We start from the raw sequence: 20,703 nt of genomic DNA, 5'->3' as shown, positions 1-20,703 counted from the left end.
AAATAACTGGGACCGGAAGTTTGTCGAAGTTACAGGTATTCAAAGAGGGGAGTGTATCACCACGTTCAGGTTACAGTGAGACTGGAAAGCTTGGGCGAACAGTGACAGAAGACATTTCATGTTGTTCATTCAAGTCCATTTCTGTGTGGTTGTTTTCAGGGCCATGAAACAGTAAAGAAAAATCTATAAATTCCAGAGTGAATTTTTGTACTGCTGTGCTAGTAAAAAAAAAAGGCCACCATGCTCCAACAATGGCAGACAAGAGTGAGCAAATCAAACATCTGATTTGGGGTGTTTAGAGGAAGCAGGTTCAAATTCAGACAGAACAGAATTTGACCTGGTTCGAAAACGCATTCCATATAATGCCCTCTCCTTTGACAGACACAGGACGTCAGACATTAACTGACTCAGCACTGCCTGCATCTTTTGTCTGAATAGTTCTAAATTTTGAAATCCTGCAGTGTTATCAATCTAGTGATATTTATTTTAAACTGCAATTAAGCAAAAAACAAACGAACAAAAACTCACCACACACAGAAACCTCAACTAGTCTGGCATCATCACCAGATCAGGAAACAGGTTACGTTAGGAGGTAAATTTTCAGACCACAGGATGGTTTTTCAGATTGGAGAACTCTGAGTTGAATTCAGCCTTGCAAACATGGGCAGTCCGGAGTCTTATTTTGTCCACGTATATTGTTCTAAGCAAGTAGATTCGTTACGATATTATGGACATTTCACTAACATATTACATGGTGTTGTCAAAAAAAAAAAGAATAATCTCTTGTTTCTTATAATTTCTATAACAGGGTTATCGCACATGTTTAATCTTTTCGGAACTGTGCAATCTAAGTTTTGGTAATGTGTTGCGACTCCCCCTCTTCCTCGACGTTCAAGGCAATAACCCTGAGTTAACTGGAGACTCCCTCAGTTTAAATTCCATTTTAAAACACTCTGTAAGTACAGCTTAGCAAAGAATATATGTTCCCTGACCTTGACAGAGAATCACCTCAGAAATAAATGCAGCTATAAATCTTGCAGGCATATGTCTTTCTGCCTGAGAGCTCTGTGAAGCACCAACATGTCTCTCATCACGGTTGGACCTCAGCATCCTCAAAACGCAATTAATATTTGCCCTCTCTGTTCTGCAACTTTGGTTCGACTTAAAGAATGGGATGAAAGTTCACATGGCTGGGATGTCTACTGGTTCTTAGCATCAAAGGAACAAACACATCATTCTCCGGAGTCCTGAAAACTATGTCAGCTTTTACATTTAAGCCTGGCACTGCACCATCTGGCCAGGATCTATGAAACACAAGAGTATTTTAAGTGGGGTCCATCAAAGAAACGTTTGTCAAGCACCGCTCCCCTGGGTCAGCCCTGAACTGCCTAGGAGTAGGGGGACAGAAGTGGACAGTACCCTCAGGGGACCCCAGATCTAATGGAGGACTCACAGGTAAGCAATTTTAATTCAGAGGGACAGGGGCTCTTAGGAGAGGTAGTAGCAGTGAGTTCCATGTGGAGAGCATCGCCCGGGGGGTTTTGTTTGAGCTGCTCTGAAAAGATGAAGGACTCCAGGCAGTGGTAAAGAAAAGACCGGAGGCAGGAAACAAGTAAGCGCAAGGAAGCTTTTGTATTCAGACGAATGTGGTCTGTCCCGGGACTGGAAAGCAGTTCTGTGAGGCTGGAGAATTGTATTTGGAGGCAGATGGTTTCGGGGGATGACACGAGCCTGTGTACGGAGGGACCAAGTTGCCTTTATCTCTGTGCCGTGAGCGCAGGGCCTGCAAATGGGTCTCAGAAAATGTCCGTGGCATGAATGGAGTGTAATACTTCACGTACCAGAGGCTCCTAGCCTCACCTAGGACGTCACAGGTAACAGTAAATATCTACTGAGTAATTATTTATTAATAATAAGAAGGTATCCAGTCTACAGCCTCAGCAAGCGGAAGTGCAGTCTTCCAGATAAAATCTCTAAAGTCACAAAAGAGGCAATGTTTGATCCTGATGTCACAGTTTTCTAAACCATCTTTTATGGATAACTCTTAAAACGGATGGTCAGCGCTACATCTGCACTTGCGTAAATAACATCTCTTTTGAGGAGCTAACCCCATGGATGAAACCAGCAAAGTTTTTTGCCTATTTATTTCCTTTCATGGACTGCAGAGACCAGTTTTCAGTTACCTTTGGAAATGAATGCTAAGCACTTCTAATTTGGTAAAAACAGAAACATAATAATCAGAAAAAACCATTACATTGATTAAGTGCGTTTTCTCAGACACTGGCATTAAGGACAGATGTTGTGTTTTAGGCCCCCAGTTTCATTTGCATTTGAAAAGAAAACAGCGTGTGTCCTAAACCAGGTCAGTTAATCTCTACAATCTCTCTTCCTCCCAACTACTGTGAATGAGCATCTTCTCAGGACTCAAGAGATGGTGACTCTGGTTTCTGCTACTAAAGACATGTCTCAGCTCCGCAGACTTTTCTTTTCTTTTCTTTTTGGCTGTACAGTGGAACTCGGCTGCATTTTAAATTAGCTTTCTCTAGGAATCAAAGGTAATCATTATTTCTCTTTATAATCCACATGAATATTCTCATTATTTTTTTCTTTTCAAGTTTAAGATTAGTTTTCAATTCCTCTTATATCTCTGCCCTCTTTCAGAGTAACCTCTGGAGACCCCAGCTTGCTCAAAGAGGATTGAGAAAATGACTCCAAAGCCTGTTCTTGCTGAGCTGACCCAAACACTTAGACGACATGGCGGCAGTCAGCCATCTCACATTCTGTAAGTTGTGGTCCAAGTTGTGGTCGTTTCTGACCGTGTGCATGCTGTTTTTTCCCTCCGGCCAAGAATAAGAAAAACTGGACCAAGGTCCTAACCCTGGCTCTGATACCCTGGAGAGCATAAGCTTTATCACCTCATGGACTTCTGTGATCTTGAATAAGTCAGGTCCTATCTAACCTTCAGTTTCCTCTTGTGTAAAACAGGAGGAACCTTTCCTTGATGAGATACCGTGGACCTTGCATGGCGTCATGTACGTGAAAGCCTTCTTTTATAAAGGGCTGTGCATAGATACGGTAGCACTGTTAGTCCCTGATCATCTCTGTGTTTTATCGTAATTGGCTTTCCTTTTTCCTCTTCTTTCATGGTTACTTTTTTTTTTTACCTACTATGAACCATCAGAGTTGGAAGGAAGGACATCTAGTTTGCCTGTGAAGTCAGGAACCTCTTCTCTAAGTACAACAAGCTCTGTTTTTGAGACGGGTCACTGTGGTCTCTGATGCGTCATTAATAGTCTTGGGCTTGGTGAAATCGACAGAGAAGGCTATCATTCACTCTGCAAGGCTGCTCTAGGACAGCTAGGCTCGTACCTCCTGATATATGAACCACTCCCTGTGATTAACTTTGACGGGTGTACTCCAGGCCGACTGGCAAGCTGAAGTGCATTTTAAGTACACATAATAATGCTGGGCGTGTCTTGGGCGACAGAATAACAGCTGATGGAAATAGAGTCCCTCAATCTGTGCTTGTGAAACACACTTGGTTTTTCCTTTCAAGGCTGGGATATCACAACAAAGTCAACTCACAAGATCTCTCAGATCTGAATTGATATTTTGAAGTCTGGTATTTCTCAAGCTTATATCAAACACAGCACTGACCCAAAGGGCCAAGCTCATTCATCTCAGTCTTCAAAGGACCTAGCATGGTGCTTCACAGCAATTTAACATTAATAACAACAATAATATAAATTATGATGATGGTTATAATTGCACCATATTATGCCTATTGCTAAAGACTTACAAAGTGCCCAGCCACCCACTGAGACAGGTCTTACTGTCCCCACTTAACAGATAAGGAAACTGAGGCTCAGAACAGTGAAGCAACTTCCCAGTGACCCACACACCAATGGGTGGATGCCTGAACTTGGGTTTCCTGGCCAGAGTCCTTTCTAACAAACTTTGCTAAAATTACATGCAGTAGGACAAAATATTTCTGTCTACATAATCTATCTAATGAGCAGTTACTGTTCTCATCAGTTGATTGCAGAGGTCTTCAACTTCCTGAAGATGAGAGAGGCCCTTCGGGGCAGATATCATAATCTGTTTTCAGGACTATTTTGGAATAAGATGTGCACTCTCCTCTCTCTCTCTCTCTCTTTTTTTTTCTTAATGGTACTGTGAATGATAAGGCTATTTGATGTCATTTTACCTAATACTGGATTCTTTTGGTGGTCTGAAAAAATTAAATACTATTGTTCCCACCTCAGAGAACATGGCTTTCTAGAGCTAGAAATGTTTAACTCTTGAGAATGCATTGAAATCCACTGAATAACATACTTGGGCAGAGTGCAGCCTGTTCAGAACGAAAAACCACAAGTCATCATATTTTGATGACTCTAAGCAGATTCTACCTCTGTATAAGGTGATCGAGTTTGGCATGGGAACCTAAGCAAAGGAAATTAAACTCTGAAAAGGATCTGCTAGCATGAAAAAAATGCCACTTTCCTGGCACACAAAGGTGCAAAGCCAGTTCCCACCCCAGCTTTATCACCCGCTCCTTCTCTCTCGGCTTTTGCCACTGCAAAGCTCTACACAGAAGCTGGATGCCAGGGCCATTCATTATCGTCTATGTTAGCTGAAAATCTGATTAAGCTGGCCTCCGGGGGTTAGCATGAAAAACGCTAGATTTTCATTCTAGGAACTTAATTCCTCTTTCCCTCGTTTTTTGTCATGTTTGCAAATTTCATTTGCATTTTAATTTCCCATGATTTGCCACAGTCCAGACTGAGACTTGAGCTGTTGTTTCCACTCAGGTGAAAAGTCCAACCACAGCTGAGCATCTGTACTGGCATACAGTCAGGCGACTGGCCAAAGGCAAGTATCTCCTGCATCCTTTTGAGCATCCCGAGGAAGCTCTGCTATCCAGCCCGCCGATTAACTTAATGAACGGAAGAGACTTTGTCCAATGTCTAGGATGATGTTAGCCCAGGTGGTCCTTATCACATACTATACAATGTCCTCTCAATATTCCAAAATAAGGAGAAAGGACAGTAAAGGAGGCTTGAGATCTTGACCTATTAGGACCTATCGAGGGGTTTTATCTGGGGAAACATCAATGCCATCAAGTGGGGGAGAGATCCCTACTGCGGAGTACCATGATCTATTACTGAGGAAGCCAGCTTCTCCCTCGGGGCTGGATTCTCAGTGTCTTTTGGATCAAGCAGCAGAGACAGCAGTATTAATGGGGCGCCTACCTAACTCCCGTATAAAGCAAAAGAAATGACAAAAGGGAAGCAGCATAGAGGGGGCTACTATTCATGCCAAGCAGGCAAAATACTGACTCTTTGGAAAAGATCATCTCTGTGCCTCAGTTTCCTCATCTGTAACATATAACTTCAAATGACAGTGATAAGGACTAAATAGAAGTAAAGCACCAGGAACAGAGTTGGCACAGTAGCTGTTCAAATGTAAGCCATTAGCGTTATTCTGTCACCTAAAATTAACTGGATTTTTCTGTCTGTCTTTCCTCTAGGAAAGAACTCGGAGAATCCAATCTGATCTTCCATGTGATCTCTTGTATCCATTCTCTTTCTGTACCCCCTGCAATAAAGTTCGAGAATGTCAAGTAATCCATGTGCCCCTGATTTTTGTCTGGAAAAACCTGCCGGATTTTCAGATTGAAATATCAATCCATCTCCTCTCTTGTCAAGCTATTTAGTATTGATCACTTTTGGAGCAAAGGTGCCTTAAAGCCAAAATTTCACTGCACTATCAGAGGAGCTACCTGGGAAATGACATTCAAATACACGTATAGCTTCATTTCATAGCACAGCACCTATTTCCTGACTTCGGGCATAAATAAACAACACAGTCGCCATTGTGGCGATGTTTACATTGTTATTACTACCAGTTAGTCCCAGATATTTAAGAAAATACCAAGGACCAATTTAAATAGCCTAGTTATGGCAGAAAATTTGCCAATATGAAATCTGAAATGCATTTTAGTTTATATTTCTATCTAATTTAAATCTTTTCTTCCCTAACCTGGTGCTCATCGAAATGTCACCTGTATTTAAAACTCTTCCTCAGGAATTCTGATGCACATCCAGGTTTGGGAACTTTTCTTTTTTAATCCTTTCTGATAATCAACACATGCAATATGGCGTTGGTGTAATGGTGATATGCGATGGTGATTACCTACACAGCAGAGGGTCTTCCAGAATATTAAAAAGACTCATTAAAAAAAAAATTATTCAGGTTTATCAGACCAGCAGCATCTACCATGCACCCAGGAAGTCATCTCTAGCTGTCTGCTAGAACAGTAAGAAGCTATTTCAAGGTCTTCTCTCAAGAGACTCTTCCAGGCTGGTACTGCGAACTAAATAAAGATGAAGCTAATTGACTGAAGCTCTGTTATTGGAGTGGAAAACACAGCACCATCTTCCGTTAAGGCTGAATCTCCATGACAACACCAGATAAGAAGCTGGGTTAATAGTTTTCTTTCCTGCACTTAGTGGGTCACAGGTCACAGCCTCTGTGGGCAAAGTGAGTTGATACATCCTTAGGCAATCATTTCAAGCTGCTCAGCAGGGCAACTCTGATTTTGTCTAGCCGGGAAGTCCTCAGAGAGATTATTTTCAAACTTTTGTTGATGCTTCTCAAGCCTTCTTGCCCAATCAGGAAGGGAAAAGTGTCAGAATAACCATTGTTTCAGTTACCATTGCTCTTAAAAATTCACCGTGATCTTATGAAGAGTCAGCCTAAATGCTAACTCCTACTTTGCCTTGTTCTACATTGTGATGTGAGCACACTGCTTACTCTCTGTGCATCAGTCTTCTCATCTTCAAAATGGGTACAATATTAGTAACTACCTCGTAGGGTTGTTATTAGGATTAAATTAGTCCATATGTTTAACACAATGCTTGGTTCATAACATAATGGTCGGTCATTAGCTGATATTCTTATTATGAGTATCACCAACTGATCCATAGCTGCTCAGTTCATACAGTAGCCACATGTGGCTATTTACATTTAAATTAATTCGAATTAAATAAAATTAAAATTTTGTTCTTCAGTTGCACTGGCCACATTCCAAATGCTCAGTGGGTGCACATAACCCAGTACCCACCCTACTGGACAGCAAAGATACAGAACACTGAAATTATCACAGAAAGTTCTACTGGACAGCTGAGCCTAGGGAAAACAAAAAGGACAGTAAGAACTTCCTTTAGAGGAGAGATATGTTTTGTTCTCAGCAATCTCCACTGATTGTGAAAACAGTCTCCAGGCTCTCTCTGGGAGCGGTGGGGTCCATTTCTTTGGTAGCATCTAGTCAAGAGTAGTCTACACTGTGGAGTGTGCAATCAGTATTGTTAGCAACAAACAAAAAAAGCTGTTTTCCAGAAATGGTCCTCTCTCGGTTGGGGCGGTTCTCCATTCCTTTCATATACTATTTAGATTGTTCTGTATTGATTCTAAATCACACAGTTGCACACAATTCTTGAAAAGCACGCCCGGTGGCAACTTTGTAGTCATCACATGTCTGTGTAGCTAGTAGAGAGGATGATTTTCTTAATCGCCACCCAAGGGGAAGCGATGTGCATGCTTGCTTGTCATACCAATGTTGCTCAGCAACAGAAAAACCAAGTTAAATATTCGAAGATGTGAACGCGGGCCTTTGCTCCATCTCAAGGAGCATGTTTCTGGTACTTCTCATCTGTGAATGGTCAACTGCGGAATTCTAGCGTCGGCTGGAAAATTCAGTCCTTTTCCTTAGAGTTAAATTGACATATCTTATTTGTCCTATAGGCCTGGTTACTCCCTGATATGACTGCCGGGCAGGTGCTTGGTGAATGTTTGAGAGTGAGGGAAAAATACAGGCTCAAAGCAAAAGGTGTCTATCACTTCCAGCAAGCGAAAGTTCTATCTGGATCACGAACAGTTAGTGATGTTATACATCATCTAAAGGAGTCTCTGCTATCGATTTATATTTTGGGAGAACTTTTACTGTAAAACTAGCAGGGGAGGGGCTTCCCGAGTGGCGCAGTGGTTGGGAGTCCGCCTGCCGATGCAGGGGACGCGGGTTCGTGCCCCAGTCGGGAAGATCCCACATGCCGTGGAGCGGCTGGGCCCGTGAGCCATGGCCGCTGAGCCTGCGCGTCCGGAGCCTGTGCTCCGCAACGGGAGAGGCCGCAGCAGTGAGAAGCCCGCGTGCCGAAAAAAAACAAACAAAAAAAACACACAAAAAAACTAGTAGGTGAAGTTGGGAACGAGAACCAGTGTAATATACTTAACCCCAGACCAGCTCTATCAAACTGGTTGAACACGTTACATCTCCAGAGAAACCTCCCCCAGCATCTCCAATTCTCATTCCAGAACTGAAACTGCAGAAGGGCTGCATAGGCAGAGGGAAAGTAAAAACTCTCTCTTCCTATTTTTGAATTTTCTAACTAAAACAAAAACACTGATCATATTGATTACTAAATATTGTCAACAGAGGAGTATCAATGAGTCTATGTTCCAGAAATGCAGAAGAAGATTTTTAAAAATCCACACGATTTTTAAAAACTACACCAACAACTAACAGTTACAAGCAGCTCGCCCTTATATAACATTTCAACATTTCGTAGTTTGGTTTTATCATGTGCTCACACATACAGCATCTCATTTCGTCTTCAGGGCATCACGATGAGGCAGGTAGCATCATCCTCATCTACGGATGTACAAACTACAGCTCAGGGGATGACGAAAATCGGCCAAGGTGTTAATGATGGAAATAGCTTTAGAAGTCATTCTGACCCCGTTATACCCCAGCACCCCTTCATTAAAGAGGTGCAATATCTTAGGACTGACAAGTTCATCTTTAAGCCAAGGGGAGAGAGAGAGAGAGGGAAAAAAACTCCCTCATTATAGAAGATTCAGATTATAGTGCAATCTGGAAAAAAAATTTTTTTGTGTGTCCTGTAGATAATCACCATCACTGAGTAGCCACTGGGTCACCGTATCTACGGAAAGGTAAACAGCTCAGCCAGAATGGAGAATAAAGATGGATGGCTGCAGAAGAAGGCGTGAATTATTAACACCAGATAACAACTTACGCTGTTTATCTCCCCAAGGCCAGGGGGCTGACGCCACGGGAGATGCGTGCACGGTGTGTGATGGGACAGGATTCTGCCTTACACGTTTTTAGCTCGTGCCTTCTGGCACGGTTACCGCATGGGTTGTAAAGACACTGCATAAGTCCAGTTTAAATCCAGGCATCTTATTTTTAATCAAACGACCTTGTGAAGCTGATTAAAGAGATTAAATCAAGTCAGAAAAGAAAGGGAGAAGTTCACTGTTTTTTCATCAACGAGTCTTGTTTCTAATGCAGCCTGATCAAAACCACCCCACGTGCCTTATGGACTGCTTACTGCTGCCAGGGTCTGGGCGTATAAAGCTGAGATAGAGCAAGTTGCCGCTCCTCCAGGAGTTTATCGTCCACAGGACAAGGGAGAATAACTGACCTTACCAGACCTGATACACGGATGCACAATACGAGTATGTGAAGAGGGCTCAAAGTAGCCCTTCGCTCTCATTGAGTGACAGGTGGACATTCTCACTGTGGCTTAAAGAATGAGGCAACGTGGGAGAGGGGGCTGCAGACAAAGGGATGGGAAAGGAAAATGACGAAGTGCGTGAAATGGTGGCAACATGATGAGCGGCGCCGGGTAGCAGATCTTGAGTATTTTCCGTGCACCCACCACTATTCCAAATACTTAACGTGTATTAGCTCATTTAACCGTATTAACCTCATCAGATATGCATCATTAGGTCCATTGTACAGATAAAGGAAGGCACAGAGATTTTAAGTAATTTCCCCAAAGTCACACAGCTAGTAAGTAGAGAACTTTGGATCTCAGCCATCGGGGCCCGGAGGCGGAGGCCGTGCTTCTGACCAATTCAATGCTTTCCAGTGATAGGTACGTGGTGTGTTTAAGGAAGGTCCATTTTCCAGTTTAGCTAGACTACAGGGCTTCTCCGCCATGGCAACGGTAACATCTGGGAACTGGACAGTTCTCTGTGGCGGGGGCTGTCCGGGGCATTGTATGTAGAAGGTTTAGCAGCATCCCTGGCCTCTGCCCACTAGATGCCTGTGGCACCTCCATCCTGCAGATGTGGGATGATCAGAGCCATCTCTTCACATTGCCAGATGTTCTCTGGGGGCACAGGTGCCCCGGTTAAGAATCAGTGGACAAGCACATAACGTGTGAGGCTGGAGAGCGGCAGAAAAATATATTAGAACTCAAGTGTGAATATTCTCCTGTTCTATCCTGAAAGCTGTGACAACGCATCCTGTAGAAAGAAAGGGGACAGCTGGGGTTTAATAACTGACGAGCAGCAGAAAAGATAACTTGCAGAAGCAGCAGGGCAGGAGGTCCTGGGAGAGACAACACAGACTTCTGAGTTCTCAGTTCTGGAACAGGATGTGTTCGCAGACTTTATAAAATATATGTTCAAAACTCCTAAAGCTAAAGATAGCAAGGGATAATCTACAAGAACAGAGGAAAAGTTCAGGAAGCCATTTCACCCACTGGTCCCTGGAATGCATCCAATCTCTGACCTGAAAGCTGAGAACTCAAAGTTTCATTTTAGGTAAGAGAGCTTCTGGATATGGGAAAACAACTAACTACCCAGTTTTCTTAAGAAGCTCCAATGTCAGACCCCATGTCACTGTGTAAGTGTGAACACAGTTATGGTTCTGTCAACTTCACATGGGGCATTTCTGCAGAAATATTTACTGGACACTTGGCCACCATGGGAGAAAATGGAAATATTCTCTCCCCAGGTCTCTATATGGACACAATTTCAAGCCAAGGGGGTATGTGTTCAGAGCGGCAAAAAGACCTGTGCACCTTCTAAATTTTCTACAATAAACATATGAGTTTTGTAAAACAAAAGGTGGTTTTAAAATGATCTAATTCAGAACTCTGCCTCAGGTGGTAAATAACCACCCACCTAATTATATAATTCCATCCATTCCTCAAGCACTTCTGTTACCTGTTCTGGCTTCTAGTGAGTTCTTTCCTTGTGTCATTGGGAAGGATCAGAAAGGATTTTCTTAGCACTCTTTACAAGGCTGCCGTGACCATTGTGAACCTAGTGCAGCTGCAAGCCTCCAACGAACTTCAGAGTTTCAAAGATGGAATTCTTTTGGGAAGAATAACTTGATTGAAGAAAAAGTATCTGATCTCAGAGAAAGCCAACAATGCCTCTCTGACACAAAGCCAGCCTAGGGTCAGAGCCAAGGGCTTTGGAATCAGCCAGGGCGTAACTCTGAGACAAACAGCTTCCCATCCCAGCTGCCTCATCTGACAGCACGGGGATCTGAATAACTTCATTAAACAGGTTCTTTCAAGATTGCGTGAGGTGGCCCGAGCTAAGGTCCCAGGATGTGGTGAGATGTATGGCTGACATCCAGTAAGGGGTATCCCTTCCAAGCCAGCATATCAGGGAAGCATTCAGGACTGTGAGAGATGAAACCAGCCTTGCAATCTCTTGCAAATTCACACCAGAATTTTACTCTAAGCTCACAGAATCATCCTATAATTAAATTAAATAGTGAATGTGAATATCTTGTGTTCAGATAAGGAATCATCTGCGTTCTGTGAGAGCACATCCCGGTCACTTTGTGAACCTCTCACAACTCAAGGCAGAAACCTGCCCCCCACAACCCATCTCACTTTGGTCTCGACGACAGGCTGTAATTGTAGGATCCAAGCCTCTCGATATCAGTTCTCCTGAAAATAACCTCAGACCCTCGGCTTGCACTGTCCTGGGAAAAATATGTATTACAGAACGCCGTCTCTTCAACAACTTTTATTTAAAAAAAGATTCTCAAATAGAATGGCGAAGTCTAGCTCAGGCACTGGACTAACGATTTGAAATTTTAAACAGGTGGAGCTTTTTCAAGCTTTCCAGTTTGTCTGTGATGAAGAATCCTAATTTTTTGATTCTTCATAAATAGTCAATAGATTTAGTCATAAATATCCTGTAATATGTGCTTTGTTCCTTTTATTCAGAGGCAAGTTGCAATTTCTGAGTAAACGGTATAGATTATCACACAGCAGCCACCCTATGGGAAGAACAGTTACCAAGAACTTCAGTTCCTGTACTGATGAAAGGCACGTAAAGACATCGAGACCCAAACACCTGCCAAGCATTGTTGGGAAGACGGGACACTGAGCAATGTCTTGTGACATTTTAAGGGCAGCAAACAGCTGGCGTCCATGTAAGTAGTTTTAAGACGTCAGGAAGAAATTCGGATCATAGGATTAGGGGATCAGTCCTCATCTCATAGCTGGCTTCTTCCTTCCCTTCAAAAGTGAGAACACTTTCTTCTTCTCCAAGACAGACGTTAACAGAACAGAAATCAAGCAACCAGAAAGTGCAATTGATAAAATCCCAAGAGGGCAGTGAAAACGAAGCATCCCCTCCAACCCCCGCCTTTCCTCCAGGGAACAGGAGTATGAAATTGTTTAGACTATCTGGGGACTTTGCTCTCAGGCGTGGACTGGGTACCAGCAGCAGCCCGAGATGCGCCTGGGACCGTGCAATTGTGCGGGGCTTGGGCAGAGCAACAGAGGGGACCTTTGCTGGCATGCTGCCCGGCCTCGCCCAAAAGATCCTTTTCCTTCTCAACGCCGTTGCTTCTCCTTGGCCATTGGAGGCCTCGGTCTAGGCGCTCATGCAGAAGACACACGTAGTTGTGTCTGTTTCGTGCCATCCCTTCTGGCCTCAATGAAAGTTGGAGGAGGTGTGTAATTGAACCAGTGGTAGGAGCCGCACTCAGAACATGCCCTCTTCGTCTAAAGAGTGGATGGTCAGTGAACAGGAATGCCTAACACAAGATGTTCCGCACTAGAATGATTTGGAAATCAAACCCTAAGTTGAACAGGACACAGTACTATTCATGTAAATCAGGTCTGCCCATTATCGTCTCCAATTAGACAGCGTCAGAGGCTAAGCTTTATGGTGACGAGAGCTGTGTTTTTCCTCTTTGCCACTGTACCTTCACAACCTAACACATGGTAGTTGGACGATCCACTTTTAGATCTAATGTATGAAATACTACAGGAGTTGTGATGCACGTATTTTCAACTACCATTAATTCAACCGCCATGGATTCTATAGAAGAAAAGGGGGAGAGGAGAGGAAGACGAGAAGGAAGGAAGAATTGTTTTTCTTGCTTTTGCTGTTCAGCCTATAGCCAGGCCTCCACTCCAGGGGGAAAGTGAAGCCTCAGCAAAAATGCAAAGAGAATCCAAGTAAGTCACTCCGGACTCTCCTGCCTCTGCAGTCCCAGTTCTTAGAGGTTAATGAATAATTGAAGAGCTTCTCAAATGTTAATGTCCATGCCATCACCCCAGGATCTTGTTAAGTGGCAGCTAGAGATGCTTCAACTCAGCATGTATCTAACAAGCTCCTGTGTGGTGCCCATGGTGTTGGTCTTTGGACCTCATTTCAGATTACGTGGACTGAAGGTATCGTGGAGGAAAATTCTGACCATGCCCAAATCTTCGCAGAACATGCTGCCTGTAAAACCTAACTCCTATGAAAATTGTGAGCCCACTACACACCAGAATTTTACTCTAAGCTCACAGAACCATCCTATAATTAAATTAAATAGTGAATGTGAAACCTTGGTGTAATTCAACTACCTATTGTTATCTGAAGGTATTTCTGTCTCTCTCAGCAGAAAACATAAAAATAAGGCAAGTTGTAACTTCACTTACGAGGTGTTTTAGGTTATTCTTACAAGTACAATGGTTTAAAGCACCTGAAGTAATAAAAAGATAAACAATAACATATTCAAGACCCATGTGCACTGTCATATATACTGATCTTAATTACGGGCTGCAGATTTTCATCTAATTGCTAATGGTAAGTCAGCTCTCGAATAATCAGGAGGAAGACTTATCATCGTTGGAACAGAATACAAAAACACTCGTGTGTTTCAAATGTCACTATGACATTTCAAAAAAAAAAAAAGAAAAGAAATTCAGAAGAGAACGATAGTAATAACAAAACGAACACAAGTATTAGTCCAATATTGAAGTCTAGGAAACGGGGCCCAGATGATCACAGGCTGAAACACAGATGTCTGACTCTTTGGTTCTCAGCACTCACTGCCCATCGGAAGCACCTGGAGACCTTTTCACCTACATCCATGCCGGGACCCCACCACCCCGGATTCTAGGTAGTTGCATTAGGATGGGGTGCAGGCAGCTATAGTTCAAATATCTCCCCAAGTGAACCTAATGCCAGCCAGGGCAGAGAACCCTTGCTCTGATGTAGAGCTGCTCTACTCTGGTCCCACCACCAGCAACATTAGCATCACCAGGGAACTTAGTAAAAGCAGAAATTCTTGGCCTTCACCCTAGACCTGCTAACCCAGAAATTCTGGGCTTGGGGCCCATCCATCTGTACTTTAGCAAGCCCTCAAGGGGAGTGTGATGCACGCTACTGGAAATGCTTCCCTGAGAAGTTTGAGGGTCCTTGTGCTTCTTACCCAGACATTCTTATGGGGGCCGCTGAAGGACCTCACACTGAGACTTTCCTGCTGGATGGCCTACAACCTGGGCTCTGGTGTTAATTCCAGAGAGGGCTCTAGTACCTCCAGTCTGGGAGTCTCAGCAGTGGAAGGAAACTTAAGGTCACTGATTTAAAGGTCATTATGTTACCCCCCAAATACGATCATGTATAATATGCTTGAATACTTCTATGATAGGAAACTTACCACCATCTGGCCTAATCCTATCCATCTTCAGATGCTTACCAGGTACAGACGCTATGCTAAGTATTTACAAACACGACTTGTTTACGCTTGACCATGGCCCCCGAGATGGAGGTTGTAATGCACATTTGACCCCTGCGCAAAATAAGTCTGAGGGAGGTTTTGAGATTCGCGAAGGTCATGTGGTTTCTTACGAAATTTACACAAAGCTCCTTGTCTTGAGGATATACAGAAAATTCATTTGCAGCACCGGTAACTTGAAAGCTGTTGTTAAGAAAACCAAACTGATGCTTTATATATCCTCTTGTCGCCAAAATAAATATCCCTCGTTCCTCACAGCCAATATCTAAGCCCCACCATCCCTGCTGGGTCCAACTGATCAGCACAAAAAAATAGCAAGACTGTTAATAGATTGTTCACGCATCCCACCTATGCATTAGAACAATGCTTTTCCATGTCTTGCCACATGTAAAAAACAGTAATATTGGTAAGGCATATTCAGTACACTGGAGAGGATTTGGGGGACTCTATGTAAAGCTTGCTGAAAAAAAAATTCATGTGATTTATATTACCAAATAATCAAAAGTTTTAAAGAAGAGATTAAATACTGAATTTGTATCAAACTTCAAAACCTAAAATTTCATTGTTTTAAATGAAAACTTGAGCTTGCTTCCATGAAAAGAGAGTTCCTATCAACTGAAATGACTATGAACAATTTCCAGTCAAGACTTTTTGACGATGAGCTCTTCAAATTCTTTTTTTTTTTTTTCTGGTACGCGGGCCTCTCACTGTTGTGGCCTCTCCCGTTGCAGAGCACAGGCTCCGGATGCGCAGGCTCACTGGCCATGGCTCACGGACCCAGCCGCTCCACGGCACGTGGGATCCTCCTGGACCGGGGCACGAACCCGCGTCCCCTGCATCGGCAGGCGGACTCTCAACCACTGCGCCACCAGGGAAGCCCTCTTCAAATTCTTAATAGAGAACATAAGTGAAATCTTTGTATGAGTAGATGGTAAAAAGTTTAAAAGCATTTTTTTACAGCAATTCAGAATTGTATGAGTCAAATTTATATTAAAAGAATCCAATAGCTTCTCCTTTATTTAAAAAAAGTAATATTAAAATGTCTTGTGATAACATGAACTGATCTTGAATTCAGTTCAAGCTTTTTTCCCTCTCAAGTGTTTTAAATGATGATGATGTTTTAATTTGTTGATGCACTCGTGCTTTGAGACCAGTTACCAGGCTAGGATGCCTCCAAAAGGGTGCGTCCGTCACAAATGGACAGAAGAAAGAATATATGTGCGAATGCAAATACATGGGGTCACCAGCTGGATGTGGACCTGCGAGGAGGCCCACGCAGCCATGTTGTTCTGCCACCTGCAACTGCATGGCTCTCTGGACACGTCATCAGTGAACTCCTCTTGGAGCTCCATGGGGCTCTTATCCACCTTGGGCAGTGGCACCTGCTACAATAAACCTCATACCCAGGTGGGAGAGCACCCATTGGCCAAGGCTTCTGGGAGAATGGGAGGAACTGGTTCTCATTCACTGTGCCCTTCACCTATAGGAACCTGAGACAAGTCACCATTTCCTTCTCTGCTCAGGAAGACTTCAAGGGAACCCCATGCTTCCGGACAAGGTTCCTTGTCCTTGGCTTGATATGCTTTGCTGGTTATCCCAGGCCTCAACTAGCTGCAGCAAAAGGGATTATGATGTCACAACCTCTGCATTTCTAGAGCCCAAGATGGCAACACCTTGGCCAGCTGTCCTACCCATGCCATCCTTAGAAATCAAGGGCATTTTTCTGAAAGGAGTGACTCAGGACAAATCCACTAGGGGAAAAACATCTGAAAGCACCTCCTAAGTGCAAACCATGATGTCGAAGGGCCATGCTTATTCTATCATCACTGTCTCCAACTAATATTCAATCCCCAAAGGACAGCTGCAAGCATCCTGCCTCACAATCATTATCTGAATAAAGTTCAGTCTGAAGCCCACCTGCCCCAAAGTGACCTACAGCACTTGTTAAAAGTGCAGAACCATAAATACACCCAAATTCAAATAACCCAGTCTAGCTGGGGACACAGGTGATCAAATTATAAATAAACATGAAGCTGCAACTGTGAGAACCCTCTGTGGACAAGAAATATAGGGAACTAGGAATCTCAAGTAGTACTAGCTACGCAGATCAACAGTATCTTTTCTTAAGACTTGCTTGAGGGATGTGTAGCCATCAGTAACACAAAGTGGTGGGAAAGCCCCTAGGCAAAGAGAAGAACATGTGCAAAGGCCCTGCGGTAGAAGCATGGCAAATACAAAAGACTGAATAAAGGTCAGTGTGACTAGAGGGAAGAGATCAAGGGCAAGTGTACTTCCACATAAAGCCCAGGAAATAATTAAGTGTCAAGTCACACAGAAATTTATAGAACAAATTAGAAACCCTTATCTTTGTTCTAAAAGCAATGGGGAGTCATTGAAGAGTTTTAAGCAAACGAGGTGAGAATATAAAGAACAAATGATGCAATTTATATTTTTAAAATGAACCACTCCATCAGGTGTGTAGAGCAGTAGCTATATGTAAACATCTATAATTCAGTTTGGAGATATTCCATTGGTTGAGGAGATGATGTTAGCTTTGACTACAGAGGTGGTGATGAAGATGGAGAGAAGTAAAAGGAGATAATATTTCAGAGATAAAAGCAACAAGACTTGATGATGAATTGGCCTTCAACTCTACTTCTCCACCTGAAAGACATCCCACTGACTTGGACTGCAGTGCTTACCTAAACACGCATTGACTTCTTTGGCCCCGGTTATAGAAAAACAAAGTGGGTTGGTGACATATTTACAGAGCTGTAGGACCCGAATTCAATTGATTTCACTTGTGATCACTTATCTGTGCTCTGAAGTGGAGGGCAATTTCTCCAACAAGGCCAATTGTTCCAAGAGCTTTATGAAGATATCTTTATGTCTACCTCTATATATTTTATGCGTGACTCTATGTAATACTTTATATGTGTGTGAAGAGTTTAGGTCAGCTACAATGTTTAGAGGGAGCAGTCCTCAAAACTGCCCCAGTTCTGGGCTTCCCTGGTGGCGCAGTGGTTGGGAGTCCACCTGCCGGTGCAGGGGACACGGGTTCGTGCCCCGGTCCGGGAAGATCCCACATGCCACGGAGCGGCTGGGCCCGTGAGCCGTGGCCGCTGAGCCTGCGCGTCCGGAGCCTGTGCTCCGCAACGGGAGAGGCCACGGCAGTGAGAGGCCCGCGTACCGCAAAACAAAAAACTGCCCCAGTTCTGACACCAAATGCAAAGCTTGGAGATTCCCCAAACCACCCTCAGATTGATAATTTGCTAGGAAGACTTAGTGAAAGCTGTTATGCTCAAAGTTATGGTTTATTACGGGAAAAGGATACAGATTAAAATCAGGTAAGAGAAGAAGCACACAGGACAGAGTCCAGGAAAAGTGCCAAACATGGAGCTGTCACTGTTCTCTCCCTGATGGAGTCAAGATGCATGGACGTACCACAATACACACAGAGCATTGCCAAGCAAGGAAGCTCACTCCAGCCTCACTGTTAAGAGTTCTAATCAGGGCTCCATTTTATCTTCATCACTGATGACTGACTGGTTGCCCAGAGGGGTGAACTCAGTCTCCAGGTCAACTGATACCACATGACCCAAAGCCCCAACCCTAAATCACATCACATTGTTACTACCTGGCTCGCCTGAGGCATCCCGGCAAACAAAGATTACATCCCAGGAGCCAAGAACAAAAGGTCAGACCTCTTTTTTGGGAAAGGTTAAATTCTTTACTATATAATATGTCAGTAACATCAAAAACTGATGATTAATGCCACTAGCAGTAGAAATGGAGTTCAAGTTAATACTGCATTGAAATGGGAGGATAGGCTTGTAGAAATATGCCCTTTTTCTTATAAAAGTAGATTATATGAACCAAGGTTAGATCCCACCTCACCCAGAACTAGTTTTGTTATCATTAAAGATAGAAAGCTTCTTCTAAGAATTTCTCTGTTTTCTCCTACTGGCCTCAAAATCCTGCTTCCTGTGGTCAACTAGGGAAAAGTACATCTTTTGAAATTGCCCCAAAGGGAAGTTAGTCTCCATTTCAGCATTTTCATCTTTCTCCAAATTCTGAGTTTCTTGGTTTAGTCATTTCTTACAGTTAATGGGCCAGATTCTAAGATCTTCCCTTCAGATAGCTGATGAAAAAACACAAGGAAACAGAGAGACAGCATGGTTTCCTGTTTAGCACCATTACTGCAGACACTCTGCCGCTCAATAAAGTCTAGCAGTTTCCATGGAGACTGACATGGATGTGTCAGTGTAAATGATGGTGCAAGAACCACAAACACCATGGTAAGGTGGCATGCTCACTGATACTCCACCTTTTTTTTTTTTTTTTAATTGAAGCCATCAGTTTTAAAGAAGGATGAAAATGTTACTTAAAAGATAGCAGCAGATGGTGCAACGATTATGGTCACCAGAAATTTCCCAAAATTTAGGCCAGATTCCTCCAAAGAATTCCCAGGAACTACTTTGACTCTTGCTATCTCTGCCTCAGAAATTCTGAGTTCCCTTTATCTTTTCCGTTCCTTATAGGCTCTCTAAGATAGAATCGTTATAAGTGGCCTCTGACGGGGGGGTTCCTGTGCTGTATGCATCTGGTTCGACCCTCTGGCCACTCAACTTTGTTCTTGGCAGGGTTCAGTCCTGGTTAGCACCACAATAGAACAGATCACTGTAAAGGTTTCAATCTGCCTTATTTTCCATGCTCTGTAAAGCAAGCTTGTTCATGAATTCCCAATTCAGAAAAGGGAAGTTCGCGGTGTTTATAAAATTGGGAATCTCAGGGAGCATTTATCTTGGTTAATTTCACAGAATTACAGGATTTTACAGTTTCTTCTGTCATTATCCTTGCCTCACCAAATCTCTGATTGATTGATTAATGATTGATTTTTTTTTTTTAACCTTCAATCCCAACACATATCTAGTTCTGGTTCCAGAGCTTTTTGTTTGTTTGTTTTTTAATGTTAAAAACATGCTTTTATGTATACTGTTATCTAGGTTTTTTTTTTAAGTGAATTATTTAAACTTGATATGTGGAAAGCAGTGAACAAGTAATTGTACATATAGTAAGCAAATATGGCTATAAATCAACAAGGCAGTAGAATGTCTGATTGTATGGAAAGCACAAAGTGCTACAGGGGCAGAGCAGAGCAGAGACCTAACGTTGCCCAGGGAAACAAGAGAGGGCTTCCAGGAAGAGGTGACGCTGGATTTGAGTCTCAAAGACTGACCAGGAGTTGACAGGGTGGAAGCGTATGGTCTGTAGGGTAAGACAGAGGGAAAGGAAATAGCATGGTCCACTTATGTTGACAGATACAGGAATGGGAAGTTGACAGAGTATGGAGGGCTAGCCCAAAACTCTCATTCACAGGAGCAAAGGAATTTGCCTGGGAGAGGGACAGGCATAGTTGGGATGGAGAGTTTGAGCTCAGTAATGGAGGTTGGAAAACATTCATTTGCATGACACCTGATGTCCTAGGGTTGGACGACATCCCCCAGCTCATTGAGCAACCTGCGATGGACCCAAGAAGGTACCTGGGGCAAGGTGTGCCTTAGTAGAAGTGCATTAGGTTAAGCTTTCTTTCTCAGGAAAAAAAATTACACGTAATTTATATATCAATATAAAAATATAAATATTATGTATTATATATTTATATATTTAATTATATTATAAATTATATTATATATAATATATAATTAAAAACTACATCTAATTTTAACACTGCAAAACATACTCTCAAAATGGCACAGAACCATCAGGAAGTAGCCCAGCGACTAAGGGGGTGGAGGCTGCTGTGTGGGCCCCTCCCCTCTGTATCAACCAGAGTAACTTCTCCATCC

The 20,703-nt window shown here is 43.0% G+C and overlaps 1 protein-coding gene across 4 annotated transcripts in view; it reads left to right on the top strand.

Moving 5' to 3' along the window:
• GRM7 (glutamate metabotropic receptor 7) overlaps window positions 1–20,703 on the top strand; it is an 853,253-nt gene that overhangs the window by 808,570 nt on the left and 23,980 nt on the right. The window contains exons 11-14 of one of the 4 annotated variants that reach the window (XR_007469857.1): window positions 809–955; window positions 1,041–2,555; window positions 2,662–2,782; window positions 4,812–5,589. The exons of 2 other annotated variants lie outside the window; for them this stretch is intronic. The gene's annotated coding sequence lies outside the window, so the exon portion shown is untranslated. Of the gene's footprint in view, window positions 1–808; window positions 2,556–2,661; window positions 2,783–4,811; window positions 5,590–20,703 lie in introns of those variants that run through there. One more of the 4 variants, XR_007469856.1, reaches the window with a different exon arrangement.

This window comes from Orcinus orca, chromosome 10, assembly GCF_937001465.1.
Source record: "Orcinus orca chromosome 10, mOrcOrc1.1, whole genome shotgun sequence".
Classification (NCBI taxonomy): Eukaryota; Metazoa; Chordata; class Mammalia; order Artiodactyla; family Delphinidae; genus Orcinus; species Orcinus orca.
Note: the sequence above shows the minus strand (reverse complement) of the source record. Positions and strands in the feature narration are given on the sequence as shown.